This window comes from Lycium barbarum, chromosome 11 (assembly GCF_019175385.1).
Source record: "Lycium barbarum isolate Lr01 chromosome 11, ASM1917538v2, whole genome shotgun sequence".
Lineage (NCBI taxonomy): Eukaryota > Viridiplantae > Streptophyta > Magnoliopsida > Solanales > Solanaceae > Lycium > Lycium barbarum.
This window is the reverse complement of record NC_083347.1, coordinates 20,986,958-20,992,915: the sequence shown is the minus strand read 5'-3', so window position 1 is coordinate 20,992,915 and position 5,958 is coordinate 20,986,958. Positions and strand designations below refer to the sequence as shown.

At 38.1% G+C, this 5,958-nt stretch overlaps 1 long non-coding RNA gene across 1 annotated transcript; it reads right to left on the bottom strand.

Annotated features, from left to right (window-relative positions):
- Window positions 1-311: 311 nt before the first annotated feature.
- LOC132620392 (uncharacterized) lies at window positions 312-1,767 on the bottom strand. Its single transcript, XR_009574882.1, has 3 exons — window positions 1,569-1,767; window positions 1,176-1,230; window positions 312-488 (listed from the first exon to the last, which is right to left on the bottom strand). It is a non-coding gene; the product is annotated as an uncharacterized LOC132620392 (long non-coding RNA).
- Between the last annotated feature and the right edge of the window lie 4,191 nt (window positions 1,768-5,958).

The following is a 5,958-nucleotide window of genomic DNA, read 5'->3' as shown; positions in this document are numbered from 1 at the left end:
CTCCCTAAGACACTTGAACCTAGGGCTCTGATACCAAGCTTTGTCACGCCCCGAACCTGGGCCTGGATGTAACACGGCACCCGGTGCCTGACTGCATGTGACCGAGCGAACCAACTGGCTGACTGAATCAACATGTGATATCAAAACATAACTGAATATGGAAACGATTAAACACATGCTGATATACTAAAGGTCTAACTGAAATCATAATGCAGAAATACTTAGACAATCTGAAATATATCTGAAAATAGCCAACATGGCTAAACCAAAACAACTGAACGACTGAGTATAACTGTCTACAAGGCTAACATAACAAATATCTGACTGTCTGAACTGTGTCTATGAAGCCTCTAAGAGTACTGAATAATAAAACTGTCTATAAACTGAATTAACTAGATAGCTGACAACGCCCCGAAGGAATTTGGGGCTCACCAGTAGCTGATACGTGCACTCCTAAATAGCTGAGTCGTCAACCTGTATATCATTGCCTGCATCGCGAGATGCAGGCCCCCAAGCAATAAAAAGGGACATCAGCACATTTGAATTGTACTGGTATGTAAAGCAACTGAAGCAATAAAATACTGAAACTGAAACTGAAACTGATAACTGTAACTGTAATAGCAAGGAAGTAAATATGTGAATGCTCCCTGCTCTGTATCTGAATCATCTGTATTATCTGTGTTTGTATATGTGGGGCCTCGGCCCAATAATAAATGCACGCTATGGCCTCGGCCTAGTAGTGCGTCAGTCAATGGCCTCGGCCATGTATACGTATACACAAGACTATGCTGTGCCCTCGGGCAAAATCACATATGTATAATTATGATTAATTAATAAGGACTGAGACCATAACAACAATGAACAATGCTGAACTGAAATAGACATGCTGGATTGATTTGAAAACACTGACTGTTTCTGAGCATACTGAATTTCTAGACTGAGACTCATGTGGTAACAATACATAAGTCTATAAAGATTACGTGCTGAGTTCATGATATTCAAATTGATAACCATGAACGAATTCTGTAACTGCAAACCTAGAAGATAACAGTTCTACAACATATCATAAAACTAGGGCTTAACTGTATTCTGAGTCAAATTACTGACAAGTATGAAGAATGAGGCGTAGGGAGAATCATGAACATTCCCTAACGTAGATAGTTAGCCTCACATACCTTAATTCCAGCCTTTGAGCGTAATACAATGTTCGTCAACCCTTTCAACTTTGATCTATATCAATACAAGTCAAAGGGATTCTATATTAGCAATAATATTCATGCTTTGGTCATCTAAGCATTTTATCAAACACTTAATGGGCTTGAAGCTCCACAGTCTCCATTAATGGTGATTTCTTCACCCAATTCCCATTCTATTACTTCTAGGTGATTCTACAATCTTAATTAGATGTAATTAACATCATTCTTCATCACCCATATGAATACAACAATCCCAAGTCAACAATCCAAAAACCCTAGCATAGTTCATATAATTTTCTTTATCAAACCCATTTATTATTCTCGCAAGAACTTATCAACATTTTAATCATCATGAAACATCATAAAACTTACCTTAGTTATTGTAGGAATAAGCCTTGATTTGAAATACTTCACTTGAACAAAACCCTAATTCCACCTTCCATGGAATTTCTTGACTTGAATGGATTTGATGTGTTTCTCACACTTAGTTTTGTGGATTGATGAAGTGGATCTTTAGTTTCACTTGGATTCTTGCATATGAAGTGTTTGGATGGCTCTAGAGAACCCTTGAGTCGTGGAGGAGAAATAGGAATGAAAAAAAATGAGCTTGGGTCTCTTATTAACATCTTAAAATCTGATCCGTCGGGCAATTCTACGCCCATTTTTACGTCCCGTACAATTTGTACGGACCGTATGTCATTCCGTATAATCATTCCAGTGATTTGGACATTCTGGACCAATTATACGGCTGGAATATATGGCCCGTATAATTTTTACGGTCCGTATGTTCCACCGTATAACCTTTACGGTCCGTATGTTTCCACCGTAAACTGACAGAACACTGTTTAGTAAAATGGGCATAACTGTTTATACACAGCTCTGTTCAAGACCCACAATATACCGTTGGAAAGATATTTCAAAGGGCTACAACTTTAATCAAGGAAGGTTTCCCAAATTCCAAATTAATAATGGGGTTATGGTCATTGGAAGTAAGACCTTCTATAAACTCACTTGTAAACATGCCCTGTAGAGTGGTTTTCAACTTTGCTTTGCCCAAAGACTCTTCTCATGACTTAATTGGTTTTCAAAACACTTCCTATAAACCTCATTTTGGTTCCATTATATTATCATCTTATGAGTCAAACTTTCTCCCGAAGCTACGAGGTGTTACAGTAGCATATTAACTCTCAATAATATATTGTAGACGTAAAGTGAAACCGGAAACTCGGAGTAAAAAGAATTTCAGTGATAATAGTTGTGGAGGAAGACGAGGGATAAAAAGAACAAACTGTGACCAAACGTTCTGTAAAATGTTTTGATGGATTCCAATGTTCCTATTAACCCGTTGATTCGGGAAATGTTCAGTCATAAAAGGTGGAAGTAGAAAGGCTTAAAGAAGGCAGCGAGAATGGATCTGTAATGCATAAGCGCTTCGTCTAAATGAAAAACCCTTGACTAGAAGAAAGAAAAAAATGGGTCAAGCTAAACGATGAGAGAACTCCGGTATTATGAGAGACCAAATGATTTGGAAGATCGTTAGGGTTGGCCAATGACTACGGGTACTCGGGAGTTATTAGTGTGTCAAAACACCCTTAAAAAGAGGGGAAGAGCAGATCTAATTCTGAAAGGAGGTGTAGCATTGTCAAAAGTCCAAAGAAAGAAGGATGTTAGCTTAACGAGGCAAGACTCCGGACGTAATGGCATATCAAGAATGTATTAAGAGGGAGCAGAAATGAATTAAAGATAAGCAAACCACAAGCAGGTATGAAAAAAGAATTACGATGGATCAAGAAATACTTCACGTGGACATGAGATATGATTTCTAGGCTCGGCATATTCCAAAGAGTAATAAAGAGAAGGAGAAAGGTCTTCAAAATAATTTCACAGAGAACGATGGAAAGGGTGACGAAAACAAAGGGCGCCGCAGCCGGGAGCTACCCATTAGTAAGGAGACAAGGACGAAAAAAATGGCATGATTATCAGAGTACTTGCAAGACAACGAGCGATTATGGCATGATAAATCAAGACTACGATAAAGAAAACAGAGCGAGCGCGGGATACGAGTTGATATTTGATTATGTGCATAAGAACAAAGAGGTGATGGAGTGCATAGATGAGTCCAATGAAAGAGTTAAGAGTGCAGGAAGAAACTGACCAATGTATAGTGTAAAGATACGACAATCGGATTCTCAGAGGAAAGCAACGAACCAACGGAGATGTTGTGGGTTGTAAACTATAACATTCGAGGACGAATGTTTTTAAGGGGGGAAGGATGTTACACCCCGGGAAATTTCGCATTACTAAGACTGTAAGCGGCTTAGTATGAGCTCAAGGGAGAGTAAAGTTATACAAGGATTAGGGATGAAGATTATATTATCTGAGTATATATATATATATATATATATATATATATATATATATATATGACATTGGAGACCGTATGGAGTAAATCAGTTAACACGTTACTTGATGAATAGCCCTCGTAACCATAAGTTAAGGTGGGGCCCACATGTCGGGATTTATAAAGGATATATGAAAAGTGATATGAGTAGTACATGAGAAGTTGAACAAGTCTTAAGAAGGACCCTTAAGCCAATATGTGCATAATCCCTCCAAAAGGATGATTTAAGGATACATTTTCGAATGATCTGACTTGGAGGGGCCAAAGCGCTATTATAAGTTTGGAATTGAGAAACACACGAAAATAGAAAGTTGTAGATAATTGAAAAATATTTCCAACCATAGGTCGTGAGCCCTCATACGGTTTCGGGATCAAGAGTTATGGTCATTTTAAGATAAAGACTCCAAGCTGTCAAATGGCTTCCGCGGGCCCCACTTGAGAAGGTCGGTGGAACCGACTTATGAGGGGTATAAATACCCCATTAACTCTATTTTTTCAGAATTTACATTCTCAATAGTCCTAGAAACTTCTCAACATAACCCCAAGCATTTATAGCCCATTAAATCAAGAATTTAACAAGATTACACCAAACTAGTTCATGAAAGGTGATTGTTCTTGCTTCTACTTGATATTGTGGTAAGTTTGGTCTGGAAGAAAGTTGGTGTGGCTGAATTTCTTCAAGTATACGGTATGTTATTCATCCTATCTCTTATGTTGAGTTGATTTGAAGGTTTAGCAAGTTTTAAAAGTGAAAATAGTTATGGAGGAAAGGTCATAAAGTGTTGTGTTGTAGTTGTTGTGATTATGGACTGTTTTGAGCATGTTGTGGCCGTGTGGCTGGGATGATTTATATGTATAGAGATGGTATCTAATGTTGTTGGTGTGTCGATGTTATAATCCTTGATTGAAAAGAAAGGAAGTGTATATTGTTGTTGTATGTTGAAAAACATCGTGTGGGATGTTTATGGAATATATTGGTATGGATAATATTGTTGTTGATGTTAGTATTGGTATTGTTGTTGTTGTTGATTGGTTGCTGAATTGTAATTTTGGGCTAGGCATATAAACAGAGGAGATGCTACCGAAATTTCAACAGATTCTAGAAAGATTTATTTGAAGGCTTAGGATAAGTATATAACAATGGGCCTAATCATAGTATGAATGGTCTTATATGTAGACTTGCGGGCTCGGACGGATAAGCGTAGGTAGTTGGAGGCTGAATAGGTATGCTAAGGCTCGTCCCTTTCTTTCAAGGCATGATTCTTATGGTATGATTTCATAAATGTTTCTGTAACCTTCTTGTTTTCAAAAGCTAAAAGTCCATGGTTCTTAAAGCTTCTCATGATGTCGAGGATAAAAATGATTTTACAATGGTGACAACGATAATGATGATTTTGTGTCTTAAGAACTCAAGTTTATGATTTCAAAGCAAATATGAGAATGTGGAGCTATTTCTAGATTTTCTCAATTTTATTCATTGATGATGACTCTATTTCTAAAGGCACCAAAGTGTATGTAAAGTTATCCCTTCCTTCTTTTTGGCATGAATTACATAAAGTGAGCGAACGACGAACATACATGACTCCAATGAACTTGACTCCAATGAACTTTAGTTCTCAGTAGTGCTTGACATGACAGCTGTGTTTGATTCTCAAAGTGTTGGTTCATTCTGTTTATTTTTCTCGAGTTCTAAATGGTGATTCAGTTTGTACATGATTGCCCTTAATATTCTATTCGTGCATAATGTTATGGTATCACTTCACCGAGTCCCTTACAAGAGGGCCGTGTACGTATTCGTGTATATTGTTAATGTATCACTTCACTGAGTCCCTCACTAGAGGGCCGGGTGAGTATTCGTGCATATTGTTAATGTATTACTTCACCGAGTCTCTCACTAGAGGGCTGGGTATGTATTCGTGCACAGTTTCATTGCATTGTTCACCGAGTCCCTCACTAGAGGGTCGGGTATGTATATTGTATATTTCACCGAGTCCTATAATGGGCCGGGTACGCTATATGTTTTACCGAGTCCCATAATGGGCCAGGTATGCTATATATTTTACTGAGTCCCATAATGGGCCGGGTACGCTATATATTTTATCGAGTCCTATAATGGGCCGGGTACGGTATATTATATATATGCATGACTCTCATCTCATAAGGCACAGATGCATTGGTATCTTTGATTATCATACTTGCTTCCTGTCATCTTTTACTCAGTCATAATCTTCTTTATTGTACTTCATGCTTTACATACTCAGTATATTTTCTGTACTGACCCCCTTTCTTCGGGGGCTGCGTTTCATGCCCGCAGGCGCAAATACTCAGTTTGGTGATCCTCCAGCTTAGGACTGCTACTCA